Source organism: Emydura macquarii, unplaced genomic scaffold, assembly GCF_026122565.2.
Source record: "Emydura macquarii macquarii isolate MOO-44397 ecotype Brisbane River unplaced genomic scaffold, CSIRO-AGI_Emac_v2 contig_1253, whole genome shotgun sequence".
Lineage (NCBI taxonomy): Eukaryota > Metazoa > Chordata > Testudines > Chelidae > Emydura > Emydura macquarii.
The window spans coordinates 46,842,353-46,858,870 of record NW_027131390.1 but is presented as its reverse complement, the minus strand read 5'-3'; the positions used below and the strand labels follow the sequence as shown (position 1 = coordinate 46,858,870).

Here is a 16,518-nt window from a genome sequence, read left to right as displayed (position 1 = left end):
AGCATCCTGTCTCAGTGGCCATTAGCAGCTGCCTCTGATAAAGATACAGGAAACCCTGCAGAACTGGAGGCAATTATGAAATTACCAGAAATAGTTAGCAGCTGTCTCATGCCATGAAACATGAGGGTTTATATCACAACCAAAACTCTTGTTTGTTGCTTTAATCTTTACTGCTATAACTCTGGCCATTCTTGTTATCCAGATACATGTCCAGTCCTTTGATGGATTCTGCTAATACTTGGGCCGCACTGCTATCTTGGTGGCAAGGAGTTCCATAGGTGAACGGTGTGAAAATTCATTTTTGTCTTTCAGTTTCAAGGTTAGTGCCTTTCAATGACGTTGCATAACCCCTTGGTCTTGCTTTATGAGAAAGGGTGAGATCAGAATCCAGCCCCATGCTGCCCAGTTCAGAATTGGTTCCTGAAGCAAATAGGGAGCAGTGAAATCATTTAAGAATGGGAGTGGTGTGTGCTTGGGTCTACGTGCCAGAAGGCAGGCAGCAGTGGCTGGCACATACTGGGACCTGAAGTAGCTGAGGCTGTGCAGTATCTGTCAAAGGGTTTCCCAGGGAGAGAGATAGCCAGGACAGCAAAGGCCACTTTTGCTGCACTGTACCCCAAAATCAGCCAACAGGAGGGTGGGACACAATTCCTTCCCCATTTCCTTGGGGACAGAGCCCAAGCCCAGGTATCCCAATTTAAGACCTGGTTCAACAAAGCACTTTTGACACATGCCCCACTTTAAAGACATGCTTAAGTCCTGTTGAAGCCTATGGGACCCAAGCTGGCACTAAAGTATTGTGGTGAATAGAAATGGGATTGCCCATATGCTTGAAGTTAGGCGTGTGCTTAGGTTAAAGAGGGGCTTTGTTGATAACGGAGCAGAACAAGATTAAGTGCCTCCTCTCTGACTAATGCAAAGTGATCAGTCCCAATGTGCGTTGACTTCCCCTGATTAATAAAGAGCAGAAATGCTGCTACCAGCTGGAAAAGTGCTTTGCAGAAAAGCCTGAGACAGCTCTAGCCAGTAAAAGGCATGGCTGGGAAACATGCTGAGCTGAGTAATCAATCATTCCTGGAGCTGATAACATCCCATTTCCAGGGTGACCAGCCTGAGAACAGTCCCCTAACCTAGCCCTTTTAAAGGGAAAGAATTAGAAATGCAAATGTGAGCATGCACTACAGAGAAAAGCAATAATGATCCCAGCTGGGGAAGACACATATCTGGGCAGACGCATTTTCTTGTTGCTTCTCAGGCCACAGGTATCCCATACTAACCCTCAGAGTGAAACGTAAAGGAAAGGTAGAAGAATGGAAATAATGAATAAGCAAACTGTCCCCTGGGTTGAACTTTTTCGTCCCTGTGGAGGAAATGTAAGGGCCACATCTTCAGCTAGTGTACATCAGCCTGTCCCTGTCTTCAGCCTGAGCAGAACGCTGTTATAGGATTACACCAGTTTTCACAAGCTGAGGATCCAGCCCAGTGCGTTTCGCTTATATATGTAAAATTTTACATGTGTGAATAATAGAGTTTCACCATTTAAAATATATTTTTCATTATTGTAAAATCATCTTTTTATAGTATATAAAATATAAATGGAGGGGAGTCTTAAAGCTCTGATCTATATGTTTATAATCATGTTTCTGTAAACCATATTATACACGTATAAATGATACACTAATTTATGTGGACAATATTTTACAACATATACATGGCTGTAAAATTCATTAATTCAGTCTTATGGTGTGAAGAAGACTAGCGTCTCCCACATCCCACTTAGCCCTGTTTCAAAGTATGCAGGCCTTGTTCTGAGTCTGTGCAAAGGGGGTGGCTTTATCCTGAGCTGTTCATTTGCAGAAATCAGTCACTCTCCCTAGTGCGAGTGAGGTTCTACTTTGTTTGCATCTTTCCCACTTCAGTTATTAGGACTCTCTTATTCCTCCTCTCTCTGTGTTGCATTTTGTCTTTCAGCCTCCATGTGCATTCCTGGGCCCAACACTGTAAAACATTGCACCTGTGATGGGGTATGTGCCTCACACAGGCCCGGAAGGGGTTAACTTGGGTCTGAGAGGCCAATTCATGTACCTAGGAGCACCTGGGAGAGCAAACCAGGCTTCACTGATAAGAAGTCCAGCTGGGGAGGGTCTGGGTGCTGATTATAAAGCCAAAAAGTTTGCAGCAGAAAGGCAGCTAGATGGTAGGTTTTCTGGGGCCAGAAGAAGGACTAGCAAGTAGGAGGGTAGAAAAGGGAAGTGGGGAAAGTAATATAATATAATATAATATAATAGTAAAATCCTTAGCTAAGGACATAAACATAAAGGATATGAATCCCCTGTTATTTTCAGAGTGGATCCAAAAAAAAGTGCTGGAGATATAGTAAGATCTAGGCAACTACCTGGTGAAGACTTGTTAGTGAAATATGAAAACAAAAATAAATAAGGAAACTCCTTAAGACAAAGGTTCTAGGTAGAATAAAAATAAACTGTCGGCTACCCAAATTCCTCACAGAAACAAAAGGGTAGTATATGGCAGTGGTTTTGTGTACGTGTACATGTATCCTGGGGATATGCAGAGGTGTTCCCGGGGCATATCAGCTCATCTAGATATTTGCCAAATTTTTACAATTTTTACTACATAAAAACCACTAGTGAAGTCTGTACAAACAATTTCATACAGACAATGACTTGTTTATACTGTTCCTTATACTATACACTGAAATGCAAAATGTTTACATTCCAATTGACTTATTTTATAATGATATGGTAGAAATGAGAAAGGAAGCAATTTTTCAGTAATAATGCGCTGTGACACGTCTGTATTTTTAGGTCTGATTTTGTAAGCAAGTAGTTTTTAGATGAGGAGAAACTTGGGGTATGTAAGACAAATCAGACTCTTGTAAGGGATACAGTAGTCTGGAAAGGTTGAGAGCCACTGGTATATGGTGTGCCAACTGAAACCTAAAAAAAGGAGGAAGAGCAAGGACTAGCTGAAGGTAAGGTGGTAACTGCTACGAGGAGATGATAGCAAAAGAAAAGATGATAGCAAGCTCTCCAGAGTAGTGCTGGTCACATTTAATGGAACATGCTGTCAGACAAAGTAACTTTAGGGTATCAGATATTCTGAACTAAACCCTATGTTCCTTCTCTTGTGAGATGCTACAGGTGCCAAAGGTTTAGTCATGTAAGTAGATAATTGCAAAGGGTCAATAGGGCACAGTAAGCGAGGAGGTGACCATTCTTATGAAAATTTGTAGGAATGGACAGAACAAAAATGTGGCAACTGGGGAGAAAAACATGGCTCAGCATATGGAGGATGTACTGAAGTAAAGCAAGCTAGAGAAAAACAAAAAACCCCAAAACACTAATAATGTGATTCAGATGCAGAAGCTGCTAGGAGCTATCTAAAAGAAGGAGAGGGGGAACTGGATATGGGGAAAGGGAACAGCCAGCAACAAATTAATGGGAAGGAAGTAATGAGAGACCTTGGGGTAAAAGGAGATGACATACTGCTTATAGAAACAGAGAGATTCATCAAAAATAACAGGAGTCCTGTAGCACTTTAAAGACTAACAAATTTAATTTCTGCAGGCATAAGCTTTCGTGAGCTGCAACCCACTTCCTCCGATGCAAGAAATAGAAATCAGATAGGGGGTGTATATATATACATCCAAGGGTAAGGAACAATTCCAAGATTCATTTCATTCATGGTTGGAGTAATAAATTGTACCTCTCAAACAAGAAAGAAAACAGAGGATATGAGAATTACAATTAAAGCTGCTGATAAGTTCCTATGGACTAGCAACCTACCTGAAGGAAATGTCAAAGGTTAAAAGAATGGTGGTGACTCTTTTCAGCTGGAATGCCCATAGCCTAATAGCCTATGAGCAGGAATTAAAGAAAAAATACTATTGATATGAAACCATAGCCTGATATAATATGCACACAAGAGACTTGGCTACTAGAAAAACTAAACTCTGAATTCCCAGGATATGGTGGATATAGACGTGATAAAGAAATAGGAAAGAGTGGGGGAGTCTGCACCCTCATTAAGGGCAGTGCTTAATTTGTAATGAAAGAGGTGCTGAGGTGCATTCAGAACTGATGCAGCAAGGCCAGAGGTGCTGGGGCTATGAACTGTCAAGCCTGCAGGTGCCAGGGTATCTAGGGTAATGCACTGATCTCCTGATACAAAAGCACTCTGCTTCTCTGAGATTTTATGTTAATAACCCAGGCAGGAAACAAAAGACTATGGACCTAAAAGAATTAACTGAAGATGTCACATGCTGTTGGTTATCTGTGGTGATCTGAATAGTCACAAGAGATGGTGGGGAAGTAAGGAAAATGATAAAAATGGAAAATGTTTATAGCAGGTTTTTGAAGAGAATAAATTTACTAATATTAAATGACAGAGCACCTATCAGGTTCAATACAATTGGCAGAAGCTTCTCATGCCTGCTTTCGGAACAGCTTGTAGCACCATCGCTAGCAAATGCAGCTGGGAAATGGACAGAGAGGAGGGAACGGGTAGAGACCCTACCTGATGTCAATTACATAGCAAGGAAAAGGAAATACTGAAGATGAGGATAAAAGCCCTACTTGGAATCTAACCAAAGCAAATTGGAAACTCTTTAAAAACAAAAATGAGGAATATGTGAATGAGCAATGCATAAATAAAGATATTGAGGAATTCTCTAGTAATGGGAAGCATAAAGACAATCAGCCTAGCTATTTAGATATCAATGCTACCTAAAGACAGGAACAGTGTATCATAGTGGAACAAGGAATGTGAAATGGCAATTAGGGAAAGGAACAAGGCATGCAAGACAGCAAAAAATTCCATAAGTAGAGAAGAAATATGAAAAAAATAATGAAATGTAAAAAAAAAATGAAGGCAGTTGCACAAAGGGCAAAGAGAGAAGTCTGGTGACCATATTGTGGGAAAGTAAATAAAGATACCAATACAGCAGAAGTATATAAACAAATTATGAAAATGGATAGAATAAAGAATCAGAGCCACATAACACCAACCTTGTAGTTGCAGGGTTGTAATAAGCTCCAACAAAGAAAAAGGAGAAATTCTGGCCATCAGGAATGTCAGTAATGATGAGGAGCAGAAGATAGAAATTAGGAAGCGGAGAAGAACATTCTTTAAGGGTAACGATGAGAGGATGAAGAGGTGGGAGGAGGATGTGGATATTATTTTAAATGAAAACTTTACTATGATAGAACTCCAAAAAAATGATGATGAGCAAAATCACTGCACCAGGCAAGGATGAAATCAGCTCTGAAATACTTAAAACATAAGTGAAAGAAGCTTGTGGAGGTGATACTAAAATTATATAATTTCATATGGAGAAAAGGTGATATACCTAAGGAATGGAAACATTTCATTATTGTCCTAGTGAGGAAAATGTGTGTCACACTCAAGACTTGAAGCATACTGACCAATTGCCCTCACAGCATGTTCAGTTAAAACTGTCATACTGTTTGGAGGGGCTCACGACCATGAGTGCCAGCCTCAGGACAGTGTTGCTGTAGGTGTGTTAGTCCCAGGATATTAGAGAAACAAGGTAGTGTTTATTGGTCTCACTCACCAATGGAAATTGGTCCAATAAAAGATATTACCTCACCCACCTTGTCTCTCCAACCTCAGGGCAAAAACCCCAAACTGGTTGTATGTTCTATAATTAGATTTCACCAACACACAGTAACAAGTATGAACTCCTAAAACACTACAACAATCTTACCACAGAGGTGCAGAAAGTCTCCTTGGGCACTCTGAACTATCTTGCCACCCAGGTAAGCTTGTCTTTGTGATAGATGGTCCCTCACATGAAAAATCAGAGCAATATTCAAGTTACTTTCAATCCCAAAGGACCAATCACTTACCCCAGGTCAATTGCACCCTAGATCTCTCACCAAAGACAATGTTTGTGCCAATTCTGTAATAAATTAACTACAGGTGTATTAACTATGAAAAGAAATGAGTTATTTACAAGGTTAAAGTAGATAAACATACACCCACAAATGAGGTACAGTCATAGTTTCAACAGACCATAGAAACCTCTATAATAAACAAACTCTATATGTCCTTTAGAGCTAGCCAAAGCTAAACAGCTGGAGACCCCTTTCTTATGCTTCAAAATCATCACTCCTCTGAGTCCTAGCAGCATAAGAATGAAGTTTCTTCTGGTCAGGGATTTGTATTCCCTTCCCCCAGACTTCAGACTCATAGGACAAGTGTGGTGCCTTGTCTCCTCTTTGTGTGTGGGGGGAAATCAACAATTCATTGTCATTTGGTGCTTCACAGTGGCTCATTTGGTTTAAATAGACCTTCTTGTGTGCAAGCTGAGCCCTTTCCATAAATTAATGCTTATTCCTTTTTGGTGAGTTGCACAATTACAGAGATTTACAATGCAAACACTCAGTGTAACTTTATACCGTGAGCTATAGACCGATACATGCAGCATCCTACGAGTATTTCAGCAAATCTAAACACATTCTTATCAACTTTTAACAATACTGACACACAGGTGAGCCAGACTGGCTTCCAGCTATGCATTTGTCAGTGTTTAGTGAGGCCTATGGTCTTAGCATGAGCTGGCCCTTTGTCTGCCAGCATTACAAAAACGACCGAAAGAAAGGTAATGGAGAGATAAGTAGCACACTTAGAAAGAAATAGATTCATAGATGGAATGCAAAGTCAATTCAGAAGAGATAGGAATGCGATTGACCACATGGTAAGGATAGAGACAGAAACACAAAAAAGCATGAGAACCAAAGAATTCATGATAGTAACCTTCCTGGACATAGAAAAAACCTATGATGTGTTATGGAGAGAAGGACTATGCCATAAAGTGGCCTCCTTGGGTATTATAGGAAGGACGTACGGGTGGATAAGGATTTCTTAAGCAAAAGGACAATACAAGTCCCAAGAGGGAACTCTTTTTCCAATGTATATCCCTGGAATTCCACAAGGGAGTGTAATTAACCCAGTCCTCATTAACATCATAATATATGACCTCCCTAAAGAGATGAATACAGTAACAGGTATCACATTATTTGCTGACAACTGTGCCATCTGGACCAAATGCTGAAACCTGGTTGAAAGCACCACTAAAGGAAGCAATGATGCACTTAAGAGAAGTGCAGAATGGGCAAAAAGGTGGAGCTTCAAATTCTCCATCAACACAACTAAGAGAAAGATCCCAACAAAGAAAATCCAAAAAGATGTAAAGTTGTGGCTATATGGGCAACAGATAAATATAGTGGAAAAATTACAGATTCTTAGGTGTGATGTTTATAACAAGGTCATGTGGAGGGCCCGGACTGAAAATATTAAAGATACGTGCAAAGGTGGAATTAATTTATATAAAAGTATCTCTCTGGAACATCCTAGAGAGCAGATAAGAAAACAGAGGAAATGCTATAGAGAGCGCTAATTAGACCAATTATTGAGTATGGACACCAGGCCTTTGGTTCAGCAATGAACACAAATCTGAGAAAACTAGACTATGTCTAAGTATAGGTGTTGCATATAGGATGTGACAGAATGCAAAGTGTGCCTCTGTGTGTACTACAGATAGCAGCAAGTAAAATGCCTATCACTTGGAATGAAACTCCTAAGCTTAACTTTTTGGGCCAAAGGACTAGGTAATAGCGAAGATGACAACACGAAGCTGATATATAGAGATTGTTAGGAATTAAGTAGAGGCCAGGTAGGACAAAAAAAAATAAAAATTCCCTGTATAAAAAGGACATAGAAGTGGACAAAGGATCATAATGAAAACAATGGATTGAAAGACAAAAATCTATAGCTATAGAAAAATACTTTTTTCACTGGAAAACCATCCCCCCAACATAGACATGGAATTATATAATGAAATAAATACAAGGAGAAGACTGATAAATATACAAGATATAACAAATTGATATATTTGTGATAAGTGGGACACAATTGCCAAATATGTGCAGATGGCTCCAAAAAGGCAGGAACAAGAAGAGTGGGAACAGCTTTCTGCTTGCTCTCCCTTTGGGCTCCAGAATGCCATGAGGCTAACTAACTTTGTATCTGTCTTTACGACTGAGCTAACAGGGATTGTGCTAGCACTAAATTAGGCTTTAGACGTGCAGCCAGCTTCCACGGCTATCTTGTCTGACTCCTTATCAGAGCTGCAGGCAATTTACAATGGTAAGTCTGATAGCACAAACGATATTCTTAATTAAATATTGCTGCTAACCAAACTGGCGCAACTAGACATAACTATAGTATGGCATGGATCTGGTCCATGTAGGGATAGCAGCCAACAAATTGGTCGACAAATGGGCAAAAAGTGCTTTTAGTCACGAACAAGACTACCTAGGGATCCCCTTAAGCAAACATGAATTTAAACAGATAATCAAAAATAAGCTAAGGAAGGAATGGCAAGAACTGTGGGCAAATGAAACGAAGGGGATAAATTCCGAGAAGTATACCCAACAATGGAAAATGTTGATATAATCCAAGGCCCAGAAAGGAAGAGCAAAGTGGCTCTAGTTAGAATTCTAACAGGTCATTGTGGATTAAAAAGTAATGTATTTCTAATTAACAGTCATAATGATGGATTATGCACAACATATAAAGTTCAGGAAACAACAGATCATATCTCTGAATGTCTTGAAGTAAAAAAGTCCACAAAAGCAAAGAAAAGATTAAAAGACAAGGCCAAGGAAAAATGCCTGAAAATATTATTTCAGTTTCAGAGAGTACTTGTGTCATAAACAGAAATCCATCTTCCTTGGAAAGGTGCACTCACATTAAAATCAGGGTCTAATGCAAGATGAACATGGCACCGAGGCAATGACAATTAACATCCAAATTGCTTTTATTAATAATAGCCCAGTATAATGACAGACTTGACCATTAGGTCTTGTCTACATAGGAACACTCAGGAAAATTAATCTGAATTAATTTTTAAAGTGGATTAGTAAAACTGCATTAAATCTGTATTTTAGGAATGAATTAAATTAAACCAAACTAAAGCCACTTTAATCCTTAATGGAAGCATCCATGTAGTGTTCTGATGCAATTTAATTAATCCCATTTAAATTCACATCTTTAGTTAATTTGGATTAGTTTTCCTGAGTGTTCTTATGTAAACAAGCCTTTAGGTGGGGAGATAACTACAAATTTAGTTTCCAGGCAACATTCCAGGGGCACAAAACTGTAGAAAACTAACATCTCAAAGAGAATTATGTTATTAATATGGCTATTTGTGTCAATATTACTTGAAAATAATTTGGCTGAGCAGAGAGAACCACATCGGCTCAATAAGGGTGAAATTCAGTCCCGTATGGAAAAGCCAGCTCAAGGCCTATGCATCATTTATGTCCTTGAAAATAGCCTTTAGTGGGATATAAGTGATATGCAGGTCATGTGGTGTTCCACTGTACAGGGGTGAATCTCATTTTAAATGAACAAATTCAGTTTTAACAAGCCAGGTTAATGCATCACATAGTCGATTTGGCTCATTTATTTCCACAATTGGCATTTAGTTTGAATTATTTTTAGTAGCTCACAACATACAAGTAAATACACGGTTGTGTAGCTAGTGAGCATAGATGGGAGCTCGCTCTAGCCTTCTGCAGTAAATTCTGAGCTGAACAGTAGGGAGAGACAGTCAGTTGTTGTGAGTCAATGACGTGTGGGTTGGCGAGGCTCCACCATGTGTGTGTTTGCAGCCCGTCATGCGATAGGGAGGAAAGAACAGAAGGATGCAATGTGTTGGAGTTTCACGCCATCGCAGTCTAGAAAGAGTTAAAATCGAGTTAGTCAAATCTACGACACCTGTGCTGTAATTAATTTGCTGCTTCTCAGCCAGCAGGAGTGAGACTATGAGGTGACATTTACGGGACATCTAGGCCTCATAAAAGGCCGTGAGAGTAGCCCAGAAAGGGGAATGAAGATAGAGTGCAGAGGAAGGGCTGAGTTGTTGAGAAACCTTGGATACTCGTTTGAACTTATGTTACCCCAAAAGTAGGGTTGCCAGCCATCCGGTTTTTACCCAGACAGTCCTGTTTGGGCTGTGTCCAGGCACCATTTTAGGGTTGCCGGGGGGCAGTGGGAGGTGCCAGGTCATTAACGTGCCCAGCTCCTGCTCAGCTGGGACCGCCTCCTGCTCCTTGAGATAATCAAGTGAGGGAGGAGGGAGAGGAGCGAAAGACCGGGGTGTGGCCTTGAGGAAAGAGGCAGAGCAGGGGCAGGGCCTTGGGGGGAAGGGGTGGGGCCTTGGGAGGAAGAGGCAGCGTCTTGGGGGTCCGGTTACCAGCAATTTGAAAGGTGGCACACTGTTTGTTTAAGTTCAGACAGCAGCTAGAAGCAACCAGTCCTGAGGCAGAAGCTACAGACAACTGGTATCCTCTGTCTCCCCGCCGTCCCAGCTCAGCGGAGACCCTGGCATCAGCTCCCTCCTTCCTTTCTGGCTCTGCACAGCTCATCAGGAGTGTCTCCCCTTCTCCCCTGTAGTCCAGGCAGGAGTGCATTTGCTGCTGGCAGCTGGCTGGCATGCTTAACTCTGTGAGAAATTTCAGAACTTCCTGTGGCTTTGAAAAGGGTGGGGCAGATGGCTGCAGGGCAGCGGAGTTCAAACTGCTGACCAAAGCGGTCACAGTGGGCATAACCAAGAGCAGTGTTTACACCGATGTTTTGTCGCTAAAACTTTGCCACAAAAAGCGCTACGCCGCTTGTCGAGGTGGTTTTACTTTGTTGCAGGGGAATTTTGTTGGCGAGGGGAGAAAGGTAGTGTGTACGCCAGCACAGTTTTGGCGCTAAAAGCTGACTGGTCAATAAAACACACCAAAGCCAGGAGAGGGAAGGTGAGGAAAAGAGAGAACTGAACAGCCAAGATGGGAAACGCAGCTTCCGTCTCTGGTATTGACTCTCACGTGCAGGCTCCCTGCTGGAGAAACATAGGCACAGCACATGCTCGCATCAGCCACTTTGAGTCCTGTACCAGCATTGGGCTGTTTTGGGCATTGCTTTTAGGGGCCTCTTTGGTCACAGGCTCACAGCCATGTTGCAAAATATCCAGTCTTGGCTGGCTAGGACAGACTCTCATTAAACAGCCAGCAAAAAAAAGAGAAATAGGAAAGAAAAGACCTGTGGGGAAGGAAAAGGCCACACAACCGTGGATGGAGGTGGCAGAGTCTCACATCCCAGGTGGTTTGGGGGATTTAGGTGGAGCTGGGATTGGTGACAATGTCATCTGGGTCCCTCTTTTTGGCCTGGTCTGGTCAGGAGGACATCTCTTGAGATCAGGACAGTGAAGACCCAACAGCATCACAGTGGATGCTGGGGGTCCCAGAAGATGGTGGGGGTGGCAGCCCTGAGGGTGATGCTCACACCTTCCTCTCGCCCACCTTTCACTCAGCCAGCATCTGCACAAAGTCCCTTTTAAGGACCCCAAAAGGGTGCAATAGCCCAGCCTCTCATTATTTTGTCCACCAATTAGGCCTAATTTCTGAGGCACCGGTTGTGATTCACTGATTCCCAGTCCTACACTTCTCTTGTTTACCAGGCATGCACTTAACACAGCCCTTGAGTCATATCAGTCAGCCTTTCTGTTGGGTCCAGTTCAGCTTTTCTGTCTCCCTTTTGCACCTTTTCCCATCAATATTTATTGTTCCAAGTTATTGTGACCTTTAAAACCTTCATCCACTTTCTGATAGTTAGGCTCCCAACTGAGGTAGACCTCCAACGTCCCACCAGGCCCACCGACAGTGGGGGACAAAGGAGGCAATTGCCCAGGGGCCCAGCAATTTTAAAAGGGCCTGGGCCATGGGCGATGGGTGAAGCTTCCCCTTGGGGAGGCAAGTTCCCCGTCTCTCCAATTCCACCCATGGCCCCACCCACAGTCCACCCCTGCTCTGCCCCAGGCCCTGCCCCGCTCCACCCGAGCCCCATCCACCCCATTCAGCCAGCTCGCTGCTGCATCCCTTCCCTCCCTCCCCACTTGGCCCCTGCCTCTCTTCCACACCCCCTCTTCCCCGCATGGCCTCCCCTCTACTGCATCCTTCTTCCCTGCTCAGCCCCCCGCCATCACTCACCACGTGCCTTCCTCTCCTCACTGCCCTGCTGCAGCTTGCTGAATCCCTCCTCCCACCCTCCCTGCTCGCCACCATATCCCAGCATGGGCGAGGCAGGCAGAAGAGGTGGAACAGAGAGCTAGCCTCCCTGAGGGGAAGCTTCTCCCGCTGCCCATGGTCGTAAACCTCAACTATGCCTTTCTAGAGGGGCGGGGGCCATTGACTGTTCTGTCCTGGGGCCCGGAATTGCTGTCAGTGGGCCTGGTCCCAATTATCACAACCGTCTCCAAGGGGGCAGAGTTCTGTCTTCAGAAGTGACCTTTTAATTCTTGCCTTTTCTCAGCCTCAACAGCGTCTCTGTAAATGGATCTGTCCAACTCCTGTTCTATGATTTATAGGCCCTAATGTTGAGACTAATTTTTTCCCAGATGAAAAGCTGTATTATTTTTATCAGCGTGTAGAAACCTTCAGTTTATGTGAAGAAAAAGCAATGATCTTTTTTTTCCTGGCAAGTCTAGTCTAGTGTATAACCAACAAAGTAGTTTATGGATCACTCAGCTATATAGCACTAGGATTAGTTTGTTTGTCCCTAAACTGTTTTCCCTTCTGGATGTATTCATAGCAAAAATTCACATACACCTGAATATACTGGTGCCTGAATACCTTTGAGGATCTGGTATATTCTGCTGTATGTTACTCCATTCACCTATTATCTAGTCTACAACTAGCATCCCCCTCAAACATCAAGAATGTTTTATAATTACAGTGGAAGATCGCAGTTGGAATGGGAAGAAAAAAGAGCCTAAACATTTGTTAAAAGAAAATAACATTTTCAGCTTTGAATTGGAAAGCCAGCCCCTTTCTTTGGTGCTAAGTTTCATGAGCCTGATTCTGAGCACACGTACACTGGTTTTACACAGATCTGAGATGAGTTACTCCTCATCTGCACAACGGTAGCAAGAGGAGAATCGGACTCTGTGAGTCTTCAAATCTAATTTTTTTTAAAGATGACTGAATCTAATTAAGTTTAAGACTGAAAATCATGGGCCAAGTGTTCAACTGGAATAGACTGGACTCACTTCACTGACTATTATTATTAATAATGTGTATTACCATTGCACCTAGCAGCCCCATTCATGGACCAGGCCCCCACTGTGCTAGGTGCCGTACAGACACAGAACAAACATATGGCGCCTGCACCAGAGAGCAGATATAGCACGTGGAATTATTGTTTGACTAGAGGAGAAACATGGGTAGAATGAATATGTTGTTGTGCCCTATTTCTACACCACTTGGGACCATCCCCACTTCTTTGGGCAGAGAGGTATCCTTATTGGAACAGCTCTAGACGTCTGATTTTGCAGTACCTTCCCCACCCCCACTCATACTGGCTTTTGTGATAGACTACATTTTTAAATACTCCCACCATGGCTCCCAAAGAAGAAACCAGCTCTGCACTGAAATCAAAATGTTTTTGAACAGGTGAATGGTTTCCTTTTAAAGCGTCTGCAGTTCAGAGGAAATTGCTCAATTGTCCCTTTACTGATCTGTCAAGGAGGATAGATTGGATCAAACTGTAATAAATTAGAACTGAATATACTAATTGGAAGTAAGCTTCAAACACTGAGCGCTTATGTGCCCTGCAACACTGCAGTTTTATCCCAGAATGTAATGGTGCCCGTGTGACCCTGGTCAGCATAACTGTGCCTGGAGCCATGCAGTACACGTTCAGCCTTGGAGGAGGGCCAGTAGACAAAGAAAGGCTATGTTTTCTTGACACTTTGTATGCTTATGGAAGAGAACGTAATTAAAGAAAGTAGGGCCAAGTCCTCAGTAGGTGCAAGGCAGGGTGGTACTGCTGACTTCAATGGCTCCTACTCTGGATGCTAAGTTTAGAAAGGTAGAATCCACTACAGAGAGGGGCTGAAGCTGTCTGCAGCACAATGAACCAAGTTCAGTGAAAAGCACGTTGATGGACATACTCAGTGATGTGCTCTCAGTGATATTCTTTCCCATGATTTTTATTACCATGGTCATATTTAGACTGGACTGGCTCAGTACAGCTGCCCCCTTCCCATCCTACACACACACCAGGGAAGGAGAGAACCTTGTAGCAGATTGCAGATGCTCCTCTCCCTGTGCTCAGATGTCTAAGCCAGACATGGGTGACATCAGGGCAAGTTAGATCTGGGGACCCAGGGGGAAATCTCAGGGTAAATATTAAGTGCTGGAAAGATCTTGGTTGTTATTTACTTCTTGGCTCGTCCTGGTTCACAGCCCTCTGTATGCATGTGGGAAGGAGAGAGAGAGTGTGTGAGTGAGAGCTTTGGGATGGCTTTTAAAGGTGGAAGTGTGAACTGGAACAGTTTGTGGACATATCAAGACCAATCAGCACAGCTCTGCCAGTGTCAGAATTGCTGCTGGGCTCAAGAGACATGACTAGGAAACTGCTCTTCACATGTCTGCTTTTTCTGTTGCCTTTGTATAGTCACTGGCTAAATACACATGCATGTAAAACATCATAGGCCTGCACTCGAAATGATTAATGGACTATCTCACTGCTTGATCTAACACTGCCTCTGCTGGAGATCTGCAAATCCCCAGGGCTGGTGGACAGGATAGCACAAAGGGTATAAACTGGGGTAGTGATGTGAGCAAAGTGTCTCTTCTAGAATCATTCCCAGTCCTTTCAGCTCCTCTGAACCTCTTGATACTCAGTGTATGATCACTGCGCTTAGGAAAGCCAGGGCAATTTAGTTTGTTTGCTTAACTGTCTTGAAAATTGCCACATGCCATTTATTTTTAGAATACGATGCCAGTCCTAGCAATCTACTGAATTAAAGAGGACAGATTTATGCAATGTGATTCACTATATAAAACTGCATATAGCTTGTCCATGCTTCTTTGGTATAGATGTTATTTGAATGGGTAGATGCCAGGCTGTCGTGAAAGGTAAAACATGGCTCATTGTGCTTGTGAATTTCTTCACTGCTGGCAAAGAAGAAAGAAATGATTTTGCAGCATTGTATTGGACATATTTTTACCAGTGTTCACATCCAGATGTTTGGGCTTGGGGGAAGCAGCTGTATGCTGAAGCCAGGGGATGTTACACAGATGCAGACTCAAATTTACAACTTCATTGCCTGGTCTGGGGCATAACCTAGCCCACCCCTGCAGGTGCAGAGAGTCCTCTTGGATCAGAAGGGTTGTTGCTCAGCTATGCCCTGGAGAGGAGCATGGGGTGATTATACAGAGGAGTTGGAGGCACAGCAGAGATGGGGAATGGCGAGGATCCACTAAGCGCAGCCTTTCCCAAAGTGGAGGGGCATGGAAGGTGTATACGTTAAGGTGGTAGTTCAGTAACACGTGACAGGGGGGTTAAAAGGAGCAGCAATAGTTTTCATTTGTCTGAAGAGGGGCTCAACTCTCAAGAATTTGGCAGATGCTGTACGACTGGTGCTAGGGGCACAGGGGCTCTGCTGACTGGAGTTGCAGTAGTCAGAGCAACAATGATGCAGTTTCACAGCCGCGGGTCCGTGGGGAAGGAATTCCTCCCCACTTTACCCTGCCGAGTTTCCCAGAGCAAGCCAGTTTACTCCAAGGCCTTGCCCACTGCCATAAGCTAAACTGCACTATGCCCGGTTTAAACGAAATACACCTGTCGACACAGCCTGCTGCACTGGTTTCACACTAACTGGGTTTAAAAATCACTGCCTAAATCAATTCAACTTTCTCGTGCAGACAAGGTGTAAGTCAATGAAGTGGCGCCACAGAGCCAAATTCTACTCCATTACACCCAGGCAACTCTCTGAAGTCAATGGAGTTGGATATCTGTGACAGGGAACAGAATTTGGACCCAGGTCTAGATTTGGCCCAGGGTCTTTAGAGAAGCTTGACAGACCTGCTGGTCTTCATAAGTCTTCATGAGTCTTCAAGATTTTAACTGCATCAGACCACAGGTAGGAGGGAGCCACAGAGCCACTATCCCATCTGCACCCCCTCCAAAGCTTATAGAGAAATTCCAGGGTAGCCGTTATGGCAGCTTTCCAGCAAGCTTTGTGCTGCTAAAGTAGATAAAGCCGCTGGACTGGAACTGAGAATCAACTCCCAGAGCAAGATGTCACTGTTGGGTCAGCACAGAGCCGATGTAACGCAGTGGTTAGTGTGTGATACAGGTCCCTGATCCAGAGGACATGGGTGTATTACAGCTGCAGCTAAGGACGCATGGTTTTTTACCTCAAACTATAGCAGCTCATGCTTTTACCTCCAGAAATCTTGGATCAATCCCAGGTGTCTTGGCCTAGATGGCAGCTATCTCACTAACACAGCCTTTTTTTCTTCTTCTCTCTCTTTGCAAAGCCAATGGAGAATATTTTTCTGTGAGTGCTCCTTTCCTGAATTCATATTCCAACATGTTTGCATTTTCAATGAAACAAAAATTGATATTGAAAAATCA

At 43.1% G+C, this 16,518-nt stretch overlaps 1 protein-coding gene across 1 annotated transcript in view; it reads left to right on the top strand.

The window, feature by feature from the left end:
• The first annotated feature begins 237 nt into the window (after positions 1-237).
• Positions 238-16,518, top strand: part of LOC137154072 (interferon lambda-3-like) — a 32,217-nt gene continuing 15,936 nt past the window's right edge. Inside the window, exon 1 of the mRNA XM_067549807.1 lies at positions 238-319. The gene's annotated coding sequence lies outside the window, so the exon portion shown is untranslated. The remainder of the gene's footprint in view (positions 320-16,518) is intronic.